General features: G+C 38.2%; 1 protein-coding gene across 4 annotated transcripts in view; it reads right to left on the bottom strand.

Moving 5' to 3' along the window:
• Window positions 1–18,538, bottom strand: part of NCKAP5 (NCK associated protein 5) — a 1,114,793-nt gene that overhangs the window by 748,329 nt on the left and 347,926 nt on the right. The gene's annotated exons all lie outside the window — the stretch shown is intronic.

Raw genomic sequence — 18,538 nt, 5'->3', positions numbered from 1 at the left:
CTATTTCTGATTTATTGACTATGCCAAAGCCTTTTACTGTGTGGATCACAATAAACTGTGGAAAATTCTGAAAGAGATGGGAATACCAGACCACCTGATCTGCCTCTTGAGAAATTTGTATGCAGGTCAGGATGCAACAGTTAGAACTGGACATGGAACAACCGACTGGTTCCAAATAGGAAAAGGAGTACATCAAGGCTATATACTGTCACCCTGGTTATTTAATTTATATGCAGAGTTCATCATGAGAAACGCTGGACTGGAAGAAGCACAAGCTGGAATCAAGATTGCCGGGAGAAATATCAATAACCTCAGATATGCAGATGACACCACCCTTATGACAGAAAGTGAAGAGGAACTAAAAATCCTCTTGATAAAAGTGAAAGTGGAGAGTGAAAAAGTTGGCTTAAAACTCAACATTCAGAAAACGAAGGTCATGGCATCCGGTCCCACCACTTCATGGGAAATAGATGGGGAAACCATGGAAACAGTGTCAGACTTTATGTTTCTGGGCTCCAAAATCACTACAGATGGTGCCTGCAGCCATGAAATTAAAAGATGCTTACTCCTTGGAAGGAAAGTTATGACCAACCTAGATAGCATATTCAAAAGCAGACAAAGGTCCGTCTAGTCAAGGCTATGGTTTTTCCTGTGGTCATGTATGGATGTGAGAGTTGGACTGTGAAGAAGGCTGAGCACTGAAGAATTGATGCTTTTGAACTGTGGTGTTGGAGAAGACTCTTGAGAGTCCCTTGGACTGCAAGGAGATCCAACCAGTCCATTCTGAAGGAGATCAGCCCTGGGATTTCTTTGGAAGGAATGATGCTAAAGCTGAAACTCCAGTACTTTGGCCACCTCATGAGAAGAGTTGACTCATTGGAAAAGACTCTGATGCTGGGAGGGATTGGGGGCCAGAGGAGAAGGGGACGACAGAGGATGAGATGGCTGGATGGCATCACTGACTCGATGGACGTTAGTCTCAGTGAACTCCGGGAGCTGGTGATGGACAGGGAGGCCTGGCGTGCTGCGATTCATGGGGTCACAAAGAGTCGGACACGACTGAGCGACTGATCTGATCTGATCTGAACATTTTAACTGAGGTTTTAAAGGAGAAGAGGAATGAAAATCAAAGCCTGTAATGAATACCAAGCTAATGAAATATCATGAACGACCATGAAATGGGTAAGAGTGACCACTTGAAGAGAGTAGAGGAGAAACAAATTTTAAAAAGTAAAAGGAGCTCTTTTTTTTACCCACAGGTAATAATTCAGAGGCACCTTAAGAAGTTCTCATTTCATAATCAATTTATATTTATAAAATTCCCTGCTATTCATTCCCCAAAACAATAATTACAATATAAAAGTGGCTATTTGATTTGAATTTTATTTCTGTAGTCTTCTCCCTAGATGGTCACAAGTTCAAAAGATCATAGAGCTGAAAAGAAATTACAGTCCAAATTGCTGCTTCAAAGATGGAAGGTCCAGTAACCAAATGACTTACTCATATTTACAAAGAGTGCCAGACTCAACACTAGAACTGTTATAATACTGAATGTACCAGCTGCTTTAAAAGATGAAAGAATCAAGAAAACAAACGTGAGTCCAGAGCTACTCTTGTGGCTTCTCTGGGAATGTTCTGTATCAGAACCTAAGTGATTTATGTCTATAAGAACATAAGTAATATGAATAGAGTAAACATGGAATTATTCATTAAATTCAAAATGTCTAATGGAGGAGTCACTACTTGAAATCTATGTGTGTCTCAGCCATGTAAAAGGAAGCCCTACTGCACAAGGTAGGGATTATGTTTATGGAACTTAAACACAAGGTAGAGGAAGTCAGAAATACAAATAAATTCTGAATGCCTCATGTCAAGTAACAAGGGGCCCATCACAGTTCATAATAAAAAACACAATGTCTGTATCATGTTATCAGTGTTGAAAATGAACATCAGAGAAGTGCTACTTTGCCAACTCTGCCAAAGACAGAGGCAGCACAGAACCATGATGCACCGTGACAATCCTTGCTTCCATTCGTGAAGTGTCCAGATGCCTCATTTTTGATGCCATGTGAAGTTGCTAGGCTACTGGGTTTCTGAACAGAAGATGGACATTCAAGGAACCAATTTTTGACTATATACTAACCACGACAACTCTATCTAAAATATCTTGTTCCCAAACAGGAGCATAAAGGATATTTCTACATTCTGACTTTACATGAAGAATCAGGTCTTGGAAATCCCATGAGAAAGTTTTCATAAGGATTTATCCACACTTTCTTCTTTGGTTTCCTCAACTGCAAAGCAGGAAACATTCCAGACATCCTGAACCTCTGACCCTTTTGTGGTTTTTCCCATCAACATACACAAGCATCCATGCATCAATTAAAACATCTCACCACATTATAGCATGGCCCTTGTTTTAGACCTATATCTAGAACACTACTGTTTCTAACCCACTATTGAATGAATTTACTTGCATGTTTCTTGGGAAAAAGAAGGTGTCATTGGCTCAGAAATGTCAGAAATCCATTATCACATAAACCTATCGGGTTTCCAAGATGATGTTCCCAGGCTACCCTAAGTGACTCCTTCAGAATGTGTCCTGCTATAGCATGTGAATCAGCTTTTTGCATTTTAGCCAACCTCAGCTCATTCCTTCTCTGTGACAGTATCAGGACATCCACATCTGACAACAGTCCCAGCTAATTAATTTACTCCAATGACTAGCAGCCTTTTGACAGGAAAAATAATCTACATTGTATTTATGGCAAAATCTCTACCACTCTGACAAAGATGAATGTGAGCTTCACACAGCCATTTTTCAGCTGTTATCCAGAGCTGAAAGTGATTTTCAAATGTTGGCTTTAAAATTAGGAGGAAGGAGATAATAGTTCTACTTTAAAATGGCCTGGAAATGGAATCTCTATAATGATAGTGTAGCATCAAGCCAGAAAAAATAAACTCTCCTGCTACAATCATAAATGGGCCAGAAATAAACCTCAGGGTGGGGTCACACACAAAGACTGGGCAGTGGAATTGGATTTCCAAAATAAACGATCTGAAACTCACAGGATAATGTATCTTCAAAAAGTGATGTCTTTCCTTATCCCCATCCCTCTGGCCATGGGTAGTGGGGGGAGCAATATCTGCCTCTGTAAAATGCACACTGCTGTTGCTATTGGTTGGTCGCTAAGGCGTGTCTGACTCTCTTGCGACCCCATGCACTGTAGCCGGCCAGGCTCCTCTGTCCATGGTATTTCCCAGGTAAGAACACTGGAATGGGTTGCCATTTCCTTCTGCAGGGGGATCCTCCTGACCCAGGGATCGAATCTGTGTCTCCTGAATTGACAGGTGGATTCTTTACCACTGAGCTACCAGAGAAGTCCTAAAATGCACACAGCATTGTCATAATATGGCTGAAATTGGGAAAATCAAAATTTGAACCCAGACAACATCTACAATGCTCAACTTCCATCTCTGTCATAAGCAAAGTATCCAGTAGTTCCATTCACTTTGGCTATGCTCTGAAATACTTTCTCCTGAGTTTTGTTTAATCTTCCTAGCATTATCCTTCCTAATGTTCCTTAACCTTGGGATTGTAAATGTTAAATTAATAATTATTCATTTCACTGATAATCTGAACCTCATTCCCTTCTTCCCTCTGAATACCAGAGTAATCATCCAATAAAAGTTCTACCAAGGTCAGAAATGACCTAATTTATTTGTTATTATTAATTCTTCTCTGACCCTTTAACCATAAATAAAGCCTTGGCATTGAAAAAAAAAGAAGAAGAAGATGTGAAACAGGACAAGGCAATTTTCAAAAGTCAGGGAGTAATGGAACAGTGGAGAAAAAGAGAACGGATTTTCTAAATTTAAAACACTCCTTGTCCTTTCTTCAAATAATGATTTATATTCTTTGAGTCCACAAGAGAGTAATTGGATATGTGTGATGCAATGCTGGAATTTTAGGTATTTTGCCTAAAGGTTATTAACAATTAGTACCACTGGGGTAAAAATCATACAGTTAGAATAATAACCCTCTCTCAAAGGATGACTGAAATTGAACTTGTAATCTGTTCATAATCAAATATATTATATTTATATTAGAGGCCCACACATTCAGAGGAATATTGACAAACTAAAATAAATCACATAGGTGGCCACGTGTAAGAGGGGTCTGAAATGTAAGTTGTATGAGGAGCAATGCAAGAACCAAATCTGCTTCCTTTGGAAAAGTGAAGACTGAGGTCAAACAGATCAAACTGTCAACATTTTAAAGGGCTGATGAGGAAATAGTCATTACAAATAGAGACGCTGATGGTGGTACTGGGGCCAGAGAGTAAAAGCTGCATGATGAGTTATCCAACACGAAAGGCACCTGACCTCTCCCCATCCACTGAAGGAGAATCCCCCGGACATGACCTCTGAAAGACGGTCACCCAGGCTCTGCCTGGACACTTGTACTGGCACACAGCTCACTATCCCAAACACCCTCCTTTGTGTTAGAGAACAGAATGTATCAGAACATTTCTTTTTAGCCCTGAGTTGCCATCCCTCAGGTTCTAACATAGGCAACTGGTTAACTAGTACCTGCCCTCCTGAATATCCTAGGATACTGCTGATCCCTTCTCCACAAGATAATTCACTGCAGTTGTTTTTTATTGAAGTATAATTGAAGTATAATATTATATGAAGTACAGGTATACAATATGGTGATTCATAGTTTTTAAATATTATACTTTGTGTAGAGTTATTATAAAATATTCACTGTATTTCCTGTAGCATACAATATCCTTGTAGCTTATTTTATACATCATAGTTTATACTTCTTAATCTTCCACCCGTATCTTGCCCCTCCCCGCTTCCTCACCCCAGCTGGTAGCCACTAGTTTGTTTCCTACATCTATGAGTCTACTTTTTTTTCTTTTTTTGCTATATTTACTAATGTGTTATATTTTTTAGATTCCACATGTAAGTGATATCATACAGCATTTCCTTTCTCTGTCTGACTTATTTCACTTATCGTAATGCCCTCCAAAGCCATCCATGTTGCTGAAAATGGCAAGGCTGAATTCTTTCTTATGGCTTAATAGTATTCCATTGTCTATATATATATATGTGTGTGTGTGTGTGTGTGTGTGTGTGTGTATACACACATACCATCTTCTTTACTCATTCATCTATTGATGTACAATTGGGGTGCTTCCATATCTTGACAGCCATATTCTGCCATGAATATTGGGGTGCATGTATCTTTTCAAATTAATGGTTTTGTTTTGTTTTTTGGATACATACCCAGGAGTGGAATTGTTGAGTCATACAGTAGTTCTCTTAGTTCTCTATGTATCAAGTTAAACATCTGAAATTCCTTCAGACCTTCCAGATACTCTCTGGTTTCAAATGTTCTTAACTGACATCTGAAATAAATACTCTTGATACAGTATTATCAGCCACAGTACAGAACAGAACTTTCAATTCTCCTGTCGAAGAAATATCAGTTAGTATGTGTTAGCTGAACACCTATTATATTCAACGCTATGCTTAGCCACCATTTGATATAGAAATAGAAGACCAGGTGCTGAAAATATCTATAGAATAAAAACTGAGGTATGTGGAATAATTTTGGAGTTTTTGCTAGATGTAAACAATTATGTGGACATATGTGGTATAATCTCAAATTCAGAGTGAATTAAAAAAAAAGGGAGCCTGGGCAGACTGAGGCTGAGGAATCCAGGTGCTGAGTTGTAATAGATTAGGACCATCGCTTGCTCCTTGGAAGAAAAGCTATGAAAAATCTAGACAGCATATTAAGAAGCAGAGACATTACTTTGCCAACAAAGGTCCATATAGTAAAAGCTATGGTTTTTCTAGTAGTCACATATGGATGTGAGAGTTGGACTATAAAGAAAGCTGAGTGCTGAAGAATTGATGCTTTTGAACTGTGGTGTTGGAGAAGACTCTTGAGAGTCCCTTGGACAGATAAAACTAGTCAATCCTAAAGGAAATCAGTCCTGAATATTCACTGGAAGGACTGACACTGAAGCTGAAGCTCCGATACTTCGGCCACCTGATGCAAAGAATGTACTCATTGGAAAAGACTCTGATGCTGGGGAAGATTGAAGGCAGGAGGAGAAGGGGATGACAGAGGATGAGATGGTTGGATGGCATCACTAACTTGATGGACATGAGTTTGAGTAAACTCTGGGAGTTGGTGATGGATGGGGAAGTCTGGTGTGCTACAGGCTATGGGGTCTCAAAAAGTCGGACAGGACTGAGTGACTAAACTGAACTGATCTCTGCTCTCCCTTAAAGGATGTGTGTGTCTAGAATAAGACACTGACAGTAGGGAGTGTGTGTGTAGGAATAATCAGTAATAAAGAAGGTCAGCGTTGGTAGGGACATGGATAGCTTGAAATAGAAATACTTAGATTTGTACTCTTAACATGTCTACTAGGACTTTCTTCAATTCTAAATATGCTGAGCTTAACTTTGCTTAAAAAAAAAAAAAAAAAAGCCAGGACTCAGATATCCACAGGTCTCTAATTGGCAAACTAATCCTTGGTGAGTACTACCAGGAGCTAAGAGAGTAAACCTAGAACTCCCCTCAGGTGGCAAGTACAGATTTCAGAGGTGATTTTTTGGACACCCAATTTCTTTTATTTCAAGCATAAGAATTCCAGGCAGTCCCGTGGGAGAGATATTTTTGGATAGATGCAACTTTTGGTACAGTTTAAATTATGTCATCTTGGTAACAAATGATTCCAAAGGCCAAAGTCCTAAATTATGAATCTGACCCAAAGAATTTCTCTTTAGAGTGGCCATCTGTAATTGACCCCACTCAGATATGTATTTCCAAAGCCAAGACACAGGAAAATCAGTTAGATAATAAAAATGAATAAATCCAGGTAAATACACATTTTGGCTTTCAATTAGCCAATGACTTTGTGAATCTCTAGGGATCACTGAAGAGCCATCATAAGACAGTGCAGTTTCCCTTAATAGGGACCATAACCTCAGAGTGGCATATTTTTTCAATATGTAATGAGCATCATTCAATATATAATGAGCAAATAACATTTTATTTTCCACCATGCTGTGCTCATAGCTTCTGTGGAAACTTAAACATTATTCAATAGAACAATTTCCTGCAAAGCCTTTTGAAAGTGGTCACAGACTCTGACTCTATTCTGGTGCCCTGGGTCTGCCAGCATGCTGTTTTACTACCTTTGGAAGATTCAGTGCCAAGACACAGTCCAAGAGTTAGAGCTGAAAGAAGACCAGGTATATAAAAATACTTTGCTGCCTTCTTTCAAGAAGGAAAACTGTCACTTTCTATCACTTTCAACTTTTAGTAATTCTATGGATCTATCATTTCTCTTCTGTCTTCATCACTCAACCCTTCAGCTGGCCTACAAGGTAATTGGTAATAATTACAGACTGTTAACCTTAAAGAAAAGACTGCTGAAATCACTGATTAACCCTGTCTTGTTATCAGTGAGAAACCAAGGCCCTGGATGTCTAAAGGGCTTTTCCAGAAACCACACTGTAAGTGTCAGAATCAGGACATGAACTTCACATTGTAGAGAAGGAACCAGAGAGTATTTGAAAAAGTTCTCAACAGGACAGCACATTCCCCAAGCAGTCAGAACAGAGACCCTGATTGCAGCAGTGTGCCACCAAATACCACCCCAGGTGGACTAGATTGGAGGTAACATTTTAGGAGATAAAAAGTGCCCCTTATTTGTTATCTAAAGCACTTAACAAATAAAAATGAAATTTACTTTTGGCTGTTAGTTGCTCTCTTTTTTCATCTGTTTATTTTCTACTAATGCCACTAATTCTTTGAAAACGTGCCCTCTGTTTGGCAGCCCATGTCATTGTTATCTATGCTGAATGACCTTGACTTCAAGTGTGTGTCCATCTTAACAAAATTCTAAGGTCTTCTCTGCCAGTACCACTTTATAGACTTTCAGGCCAAGCCCCAATTCTATTTTTATTTTTTTTTAATTGAAGTATTAGTTGGTTTATGATGTGGTATTAGTTTCTGGTGTACAATAAAGTGATTCAGTTTTTTAATATATATATGTACATATCTATTATATACATATACGTTTAATATATGTATTATATATATTATAGTTATATATATATATGAATGTGTGCTTTTATATATATATAAAAGTTATATATGTATGTGTATATATGTTTGTATGTGTGTGTGCGTGTGCGCTAAGTTGCTTCAGTCATGTCCGACTCTTTGCAACCCTATGGACTGTAGCCTGCCAGGCTCCTCTATCCATGAGATTTCCCTGGAAAGAATACTGGAATGGGTTACCTCCTCCAGGGGATCTTCCCGACCCAGTGATAGAACCCATGTTTCTTATGGATCCTGCATTGGCAGGTGGGTTCTTTACCACTAGTGCCACCTGGGAAACCTATATATATATATGCTGCTGCTGCTGCTGCTGCTAAGGCGCTTCAGTCGTGTCCGACTCTGTGCGACCCCAGAGACGGCAGCCCACTAGGCCCCACCGTCCCTGGGATTCTCCAGGCAAGAACACTAGAGTGGGTTGCCATTTCCTTCTCCAATGCATGAAAGTGAAAGTGAAAGTGAAGTCGCTCAGTCGTGTCCGACTCTTTGCGACCCCATGGACTGCAGCCTACCAGGCTCCTCCGTCCATGGGATTTTCCAGGCATACACACACACACACACACACACACACACACACACACACACACACACACACTTTTACAGATTCCTTTCCATTATAGGATATTACAAGATATTGAATATAGTTCCCTGTGCTATACAGAAGGTCATTATTGTTTATATATTTTATGTACAGCAGTGTGTATCTTATCAATTCTATCTTTAAAAGTAACTTAATCTATTGTCTACAAATTTTCTACAATTTTTTTTTCATTTTATTCAAGGTGATAAATTATCAAAGGCCTAGATTTTTACCATGGAATTTTTTTTTTAACCTCTCATAGTCTCTTAGTCCTTTTCTTTTTTTTTTTTAATTTTATTTTATTTTTAAACTTTACATAATTGTATTAGTTGTCCTTTTCTTTAAAAATTATGAGAAATTCTTTCATTGGTTCTATTGAAAATGTTGTTTGTAGCCCAAGATACAATTGGTAGATAATGGGAATAAAATTATGGACAGAAATACACACTTGATTATTGTTACTGGTTGGAACCTTTCCTATAATGCCCAGTGACACAACAGGCAGACAGGACATGTCTCCAAATTTATTTTATGATTGAATTTTTTAAAAGCATAAAATAAAAGTCTAGTGAAGCAAGCATTCTTCCTAGCTTTATATATCAAAAGCAATATGTTCACATCTTCATGAAGTATCCCATCTTTATCTTGCTAAGAGGAACTGTCTTGAAACTACAGGTCACTTTTAGCACTGGTACGGCACTGAAACAAAGGACTTTTTGCTATGCTTGCTTGATCTTTTCCTTGCAATGGACTCACCAATAAAGGCAGACTCATCCCTAATAAACACATGAACCATTAATAATTTCTCTTCTTGAATCAACATCAATTCTTTCAATGGCTTAAGAAAAGTGTTTTGAGGACCTATCACATGCTAAGTCTCTTAGGTACAAAGATGATTAGAACATACAACCAATTGTCTCTCTGCTTTCAGGGTAAGTGAAGTGTTAGGTTTGACGTTGGATGTCTTATGATAAGCGCTATGAGAGAGATGAGATACCTGAAGATTTGGTTCTACAAGCCAAAGACCTTAGGGGAATAAGGTGGCTCAGTGGTAAAGAATCTGCCTGCCAATGCAGGAGATACAGGAGACGCAGGTTTGATCCCTGGGTTGGAAAGATCCCTGGAGTAGGAAATGGCAACCTGCTCCAGTATTCCTGCTTGGAAAATTCCATGGACAGAGGAGCCTGGTAGGCTACAGTCCATGGAGTCGCAAAGAGTCAGACATGATTGAGCTACTGAGCATGAGCATGCATGAAAAAATAAGACAGTGTGTGACTAAGAGCTTCATGCTTGGAACTGGTATAGAAGTCATTTAAGGTGTGGATAGAGCCAATGTTACATTTTGGATTATTTTGTTGAAGTGTCTTTCTCATTAACTGGGGGGAGGAGTAAAGGGATGGAGCAAGAACCAGTGCCTCCCTTGGGTCTACGTGAGTGATGTCCTCTACTAGTAAAATCTGGCTAATGGAGCAGCATAGAATTGAGATGTGCAGTTTGTATTTTCTCTTCTTGTAGAAGCTCTAACATCTCTCCCTAGAACTGAAGGATGGAGATGGGTTCTAGAACTCCCTTCCAGGCCTCTGAATACAGAAGGCACTAAAAGAATCGAGGGTAAGCAAAAACAAATAAATTTACTCTTTAAACTCCAGAGTTACACATGTAGAGAGATATGTAGAGTTATAGCCTAACAATCAATCTCTTTGGGGGTGGGGGAAGTCACAAGTATGCTCATACACTAACAAGTTGGTGATTCTTTTTCCATTAAAATTAAAATTAAATAGGAGGCCATGGTAAATTACCCATTTTATTCCTCCTTCCAGAAAAAAAAAAAAAAAAAAAAAGGCACTTTGTCATTCTTTACTGTGGGTGCATGTCAGCTTCAACACATGCATTTATGTCGAGTAGGTCATTTATGTCCTTGCCTGCTGGAGTTTTTCTTCTTTCAACTTAGTAGGGAATATTTGTGATCTTTATTACCCCCAATAAATCTACAAAATGCCTTTTGCTTGAGGCTTTTTATTTTAATTTCACATAAATAAATCACATTAGGTTCCTGGCTGTCATATTAAGATAAGCATGGATCTAAAAATAACAAATGTGTTTTTAAGTCAAATGTTTTCAGATTACATAGTGGTAAATTGCTCTGGGTCACCCCTGAATCTTATTGATGTTGAAATATTCTTTGGCACTTTAAGAGTGTTTCTTGAAGAGCACAAACCTATTTAAACTAGAAGTAGAATAATTTTCAGATCCTCTACAGACCTGCTTGTACAATATTATTCAACTCAAGCTTCCCATGGCTGCAATAAATCCATCTTTAAGGTGGGGATGTGTCCCCAGTTACAGCAGAGGGCAGTTTTATGTCTTTGTAGGTTAATCAAATGCCTCTATCTATATTGTGTTTTACGTATTAACTATAAAGAGCTCTAGACCTGAATCCTTCATCAAAGATCTTACATATAGTTATACTCAAAGGTCTTAAAGGCAGCCCAAATTCAATCTATTCAATAACTAATTCTTCATCTGTCCTCATGCTACCAGACCTGCTCCTACTCAGGACTCAGATCAAACCATCAGCTCCTTGGGGAAACCTTTGGTCTTTTGAAGGACGGTTTCATAAAATGCGTTTTACAGAGTCCTCCACTTAGCCTGAGGTGGAACAGTCTTGATAAATGGATGTGAATTTTTCTCTCAAACAAGATTTGTAGTGAATAGGCAAAGATAAAACCCATATGGTTTTAAATAGTTTATATTTTATAAATTTATTCAATTGAGACCTAAATATATTCTCTGATGGATTAGCACAGCCCTTTTAAGGGTGGACAAGTTTAATAAGTAAATCATGTATATATAAAGTTAATATAGAGTTTCACTCTGGCATTTTTGGTAATCTCTGCCTTGGATAACTTGGATTCAAATACTAGGCAACTCTTACAGTAGACAAACAGGCAGACCATACACCGGCCACCTAAATCAACAATAATGTTGATCAATCAAATATGAACCTGGGTGGGATTCCTTGGGGACTTATGGGGTAAAGAATCAGGCCTGCAATGCAGGAGACCCAGGCTCAATCCCTAGGTTGGGAAGATGCCTTGGAGAAGGGAATGGCTACCCACTTCAGTATTCTTGCCTTGAGAATCCCATGAACAGAGGAGCCTGGTTGGCTGCAGTCCATGGGGTTGCAAAGAGACAGACACAACTGAGCAGCAAAGCATGAAGCATGATGAACCTGGGCGATCTTCCAATCAATCGGATACCTTTCTGGATTTAGTTCTATTAGCCCCTTCTGTTACTGAACAAAAGTCACCTTAAAGATAAAGCTGTTAGTTCAGCCAGAGTCTCAAAGCTCTGAGAAGAAGCCTACATGCTCCCTTGTTTACCTAAAGCAGCACCATCAGTCTATAATAAGAGTCCTTGGGGATACATCTTAGCCCACAGCCTTCCCCACCACCGTCCAGGGATGACATAACCACTGAAGCATGTGACAATACCCAATTTCCTGATTTATTCTCCCTTGTGCTGGGCAGAGGGCATGACTTAAAGGCAAGACTCTTATCTTGGCAGGGGTCTGAGACTGTCTGCATCTCTGGAACAACCCCTGGTGGGTAATTGAGAAGTGACATTGATGGGTTCCCAGGGTGGCCTGATGCTTGCACTTGCCCCGAGGATGCAGATATATGCTAGAAATCCAGCCCAAGGGCAGAGAGGAGGGGAAGAAACTGTAAAGCTTGCTAGTCCTGGTCTCCTTTGACCTCAGCAGAGAGAAAGATGCAGAGCTGGGAAAGCGTACACTATTATTCTGTGGGCTTAGCATGAGCTTTTGCTTTTATTGCTAGCAGAGAGCGCTGAGTTCTTTGTTTGCTACACAGTCTATTCCCCAGAGGTAGCCTCCTTTTCTCTTGAAGGGATTTTAAAAAACAAATCACAGTTCTTATTTTATTTGGTGTCCACCATTAAGAATTCATGCAGAGCAATTTTACTTGTTGCCAATTAAGCTCTCCCAGTGGAAGTCTATGATTATACCAAAGGCAACCTGTGTAATACTTGGAATTACTTTGGTCTACATAAATTAACCCCTTGAGGATAGAGACGTGCTAATTCTTAAGATGCCTGGATAATTCGATTCTAAGAACCAAAATACACAGAAGGCAAATCTCCAAGAAGTTCTGGGCTTGACTTTTCTCAGGCTGTGTGTGCTTTTGCTTCTTAACTCTATTTTACAGCTACAAGACAATTTCTGTATAACATGTTAGCAAAGGATGATCTTTTCCTAGAGACAGAATGATAGCATGTAGCCTCTCAGTAAGCAACTTTAATGTCACTTACATTTTACAGAAACAGGGATTACTGCTAAAGGAAATTTTAGGCACTGGGGCCAATTACCTTCACTCCAAAATGTATAAATATGTCAAAATTATGGAGAACCTGAAGACTATTTGGGATGTGCATCATTTCATGGCAGTCTTCACTCTGCTTAGGTAGGCAGCATGTTGAATCATGGTGGGAATGAAAACAAAGCTCTTCCCCAATATTTTTTTCTATCTCTTCCCTTATATTAAGAATCACAAATAAGGCAGAATGCAAAAGTCTGCTTTAAAGGATTTTGGATACACTGAAACTATCATTTTATTGCTGGAAGGATGGATCTTAGGGACTCTTATTGCACCCAGAGATCTCTACATGCTTTTCAGTGAAGTGTTTTCTTCCTCTTGGTGGTGTCGGCAACCAACATTTATTCCTCCGGGGAAGCACAAGTTCTGTGCTTTACCAGGGCAAACACTGCTTGTGATCAATGGTTCTTCAGATTCTTGGAATCTGGTAGTATTGATACTTGGACTGCCCCTCAGAACTTGGGGTTGACTTTCCTCTTTTATCAACAGCCCAGACTCTTCACACTATTTGCTTCTTTTTACAAACTACCATTCACAGGTACCCATCCTGTACCTGTGAAGTAAGGGGAGAAAGATGAAGAAAGAGGTACAACTATGTTTTTGTATATTTGGCTACCAACCTAGATAAGTCACCATTTCACAAAATATATTCCTTAGACCTTTAGTCAGAGTAGATGCTCCAAGAAAAATAGGATTTGGGAATATTTTTTAAGAAGTCAAAATTATATTTTATAGTCTATACTTGATATGCATAACACATTAGCAATAAAATGGCTCTGAGTAGTTCTACAATTAAAATCTTTTCTTTGTTTCTGTTTTTTGTCTACACCATGCAGCATGACAGATCTTAGGTCCCTGACCAGGGACTGAGCCTGTGCCCCCTGTAGTGGAGTGCCTTGTCCACAAATGTCAAGAGTGCCTTAATTGAGAAACTCTAGCCTAAATATAGCTTGTTCAAATGAGACTTCGATTTGGCATCTGTCGGTTGGAAATTGGCACTGTGCATTCACCAGATCTTGTCATTTAATTTTGGCCTTGAAACCTACTTATTCTTCACTTACTTACAGGCTATTGATAACTCTAACTCAAACTCTGAAAATCTGAAATGAATGCTTTGACATTATCTGGTTCCGTCACTGGCAAGCTGTTGTTGTTTAGTCACTAAGTCGTGTCTGACTTTTTTGCAACCCATGAACTATAGCCCACCAGGCTCCTCTGTCCATGGATTTTCCCAGGCAAGAATACTGGAGTGGGTTGCCATTTCCTTCTCCGGGGATCTTCTGGACCTGGGATCAAACCCACATCTCCTGCATTGCAGGTGGATTCTTTACCACTGAGCCACCTGGGAAGCCCCACAAGCCATTAGGGATCTATTATATTAGGCATTTCTACACAGATTCTTTGAAGCCTTTTATGACATGTATTAAATTCTACATGATCCAGCTGTATAAGTATTAGAGAAAAAAGATTATACATATCAGTGCATGTTATATATAGGTAATGCTATTTTAGATATTATATGCTTCATACAATCTCAGTGCTCAGTTATCTTAAATACTAGCTATATTGATACGTTCTTTTTATACCTAAGGAAACTCTGTCTCAGAGATGTTACCCAATAATCACTTTGGACAGACCAGGACCAGAGTCTATGTCTCTAAAACCTCCAATCCAGTCTTATTTCCATTTCTAGAGTGTTATGCTGCCTCTATTTGTCATACATAATTTCACATATGTGACATGAAAGAGTAATTAACACCATAAATATTCATGAATCCCATTTGTATTTTCCAACTGTTTGTGTTTGTTCTAAACTCTTAATCTAAGGCTGCAAATGGATAAAGATTTCTGTCAAATATCAGGAGAAAGTCTCAGCAGTTGTTTTCTCACACTCCTTCTTGTCAGTCACAGATATATTTAGTCAAATCAGAAATAGTAACAGATGATATAAAAATCATTAAGTACAAAAGAGCCTTTTTCTCCTAATCTTAACTTTCCTCATTAAAACAAATAAACGTACAAAAATATATGATCACATTTCAATATCAACTTATAAATAAGCTGTTGCTGGGTATGTTTATTTTTTCTTATCAGGCAGGGAGAGGCAGAGCAATTGAAATGCACCCAGATTTGTACTCAAGTCTTAGACTAGGTTCTAGATCCCAAATCCACCCTCTTCTTCAGATACATTCACAGAAGTTTTCTTCTGCTGGTATCAAAACATTAATTGAGCTAAATGCTCTTTGCCAGACAGCTATATTTGCACTCCACAAATTCCTTAACAATTTGAAAACCTAGAGTATATTATAGGTCTCTTTCAGCACAGTACTAAACAGGACCCCAAAATAACCAGTTATCTTGAGAGTATGATTACAACAATATATTTGTGTCACAGCACATGGTTATGCTATAAAAAATGACTAAAGCCTGTTAAAGACTATGAGATTCCTTCACAAAAATAAGACTTTTCATTCTTATATCCAATCTTCTACCATTTGTCCAATTCTTTTATCATTAAGCAACAGGCAATAACAGTATGACATATATCTTCTCTGCTTTTGATCAGTCCTCAAAGACTATGGCCATAAATTAATGCTGACCACTATTATTGTTGGAAGATCAAAATATTCAAAGTTGGTACTTCCCTGGTGGTCCAGTGGTTAAGACATCCCCTTCCAATGTGGGGTGTGTGGGTTTGATCCCTAGTCAGGGAGCTAAAATCTCACATGCAATGTAGCCAAAAAACCAAAACATTTTTTTTAAAAAGCAACATTGTAACTAATTCAATAAAGACTTTAAAAATGGTTCACATCAAAATAATCTTTTAAAAATATTCAGAATTTTTAAGTTATAGGTTAAGTATAAATGGAAGACCATTAGTTAATATCAACATCAATGAAAGTTGTAACAGCTACATGAAAGTTGTAACAGCTACAAATCAAATGCACAATAAAAATCAGAAAACATATATACTGAGTTATGGGAATGTTTGTTTGACTTCAGACACTTTAGCTGTGCTTGTGTTTGTGTATATGGTCCTTGGCATATCATAGAGTCTACCTTAACTCAAGAAAGCATTTTAATTATTCAGTCATAAACAGAAAAAAAAGTCCCCCACTGCTCACTGTCACTCATAAATGGTTCACCATAAACTATTTGGCTGTAGTTGAATTTGTGATATTGTAATAAGCATCAGAAAGCCTATCACTATAAGTCAGTCAGGATCTGTTTGCAAAATATAATCAAGTATAATTTCATGATTCAATAAATAGTAAATCTATTATTGGTTTTCATTTTCATTTCAATACTACCATTTCCATTTCCTCACTGTTATTCTGACTATTCAAATATCATTATTGCCCTTTATTATTATTTAAATAAAGCTTTTCTATTAGATCTTGTGATGCTATAGGTAAGCCTTTGCTTCTTTACTAGCAATAATTCTATTTCTGAAGGAAAATGGATGGAATTGCCCACAAAAATCTGAGGTCTTACTTTAAGTTAGGTGATGTCTGTGCCTGAAATGAGATTTTAATTTAATCATATCATAGAAAACCAAAGGTTTTTATTAACTTCCTTAAGAAAGCAGGAAAATATCCTTTTCCATGCAGGTTTGATTCAAAAATGTGTGAAACTATTATTCCTCTTCAAAAATGTATATAAAACACACTGATCAAATTATTAATAAAGTATAATTTATTCATCAGATGGTATTCATCATTCATATATTTTTCTTTGGAAAGATGGGGGAAGTTATTTTATACAAATAGTTTAAAGAAAATGTTACAACTCAGTTAAATATACTTTGCAGTACATCTATGGAAAATATAATTTAAAAGGCATATAGCCATAAATACATTGCTATTGGTACACACTGGTTCTCAAAAGAAAACTGTATCAGCAAGTTATAGATCTCAAAATCAAATCTAACAAATATTGCATCAAGTTATATAAAGTTAACTGATGTGTCTTTTAGTGACAAGTGGACTTAAAAATTGTACAGTTTTGTTGTATCCTATTAGCAATTTTTTTCTAGGTAGAAAAATAGAATACTGTCTATTACTATAACCACAGATATGTTTTCTAGTTTCACAATGAGTCGGACATGACTTAGAGACTGAACAACATGTTTCCTAGTAGGAAAACTAACAGCAGAGCAGAACAAATGAGTAAAATGGATTTGGATGAGGTTGGGCAAGAAAGCCACAGGGTTAGGTCTTTGTGTACAGAGGGAGGCTTCCCTGGTAGCTCAGCGGGTAAAGTGTCTGCCTGCAATGTGGGAGACCTGGGTTCAATCCCTGGGTCGGGAAGATCCCCTGGAGAAGGAAATGGCAACCCACTCCAGTACACTTGCTTGGAAAATTCCATGGACAGAGGAGCCTTGTAAGCTACAGTCCATAGAGTCACAAAGAGTCGGACACGACTGAGCGACTTCACTTCACTTCTTCACAGAGGGGGAACTGGCCTCCGTGCCATGAGGAGATAAGACATAAAGGACTTTAGGGGCTTATTGACACCTTAGAGAAGAAGCTAATTATAGTCAATAATTCTGATGCAGTGTAAGGTATCATGTAACTGAGCACTAGCATATTTATTCCAGATAACAAGAACTACAGGAATTTATTAAGTGGAATTCAGAGTCCATACTAGCACTGGCAAAAACATGGCCACATGGACTTTAAAGATCTGGATAATCCTATCACAATGATCTCCATTCCCTAGAAGCCTCAGGGAATGAGTTACTTGGGAAAACCTATATAATACTTATATAATACTCTCCTCTTTTTCCAATTTACCTGCAGATGTTTTCACACCTAGAGTTAGAATCCATCACATAAAACAAAAACCAAACCAAACATGGAGGACCTATACAACAGCATTCTTGAAATATGTATTTTTTAATATAAAGAGAAGCAGAAATTTTAAGCCGAAGTGTTCTCAGCCTTTCAATTATAGAAAAACATAAATAATATTTAGGCAGGCAAAGGCCAGAGGATTTGGGTTCTAGTTTCTACAAGAATACAAGTATTCTTTCCTGCAAAATCCCATGGACTGAGGAGCCTGGTAGGCTACAGTCCATGGGGTTGCAAAGAGTCAGACACAACTGAGCGACTTCACTTTCTTTTCTACAATATAAGTTTGTTGCATGGCCGTGGACAAATGCATTCCTTGACCTTGGCAAGTGTTATGCTTTCTACCATCCTCCAATCTCTGAGCGGGTCCTTCACTCAAGGACAACTTTTGACACCACTGTTTTACTTTAATTAAAGGAATGGAACTCTTCAGGTAGCCTCTGCTGATTTTTGCCCCCAAAGGTGCTTTTGGCAACCAAGTAGAAGAAGAGACCTTTTGCCAACTCCATGCTTCTGTGATCAAGATTAAAGCTATAGATGCAGCTATTAAGTTAAG

Source organism: Bos javanicus, chromosome 2 (assembly GCF_032452875.1).
Source record: "Bos javanicus breed banteng chromosome 2, ARS-OSU_banteng_1.0, whole genome shotgun sequence".
NCBI classification, from domain to species: Eukaryota; Metazoa; Chordata; class Mammalia; order Artiodactyla; family Bovidae; genus Bos; species Bos javanicus.
The sequence above is the reverse complement of the archived record's forward strand: the minus strand, read 5'-3'. Positions and strand labels throughout refer to the sequence as shown.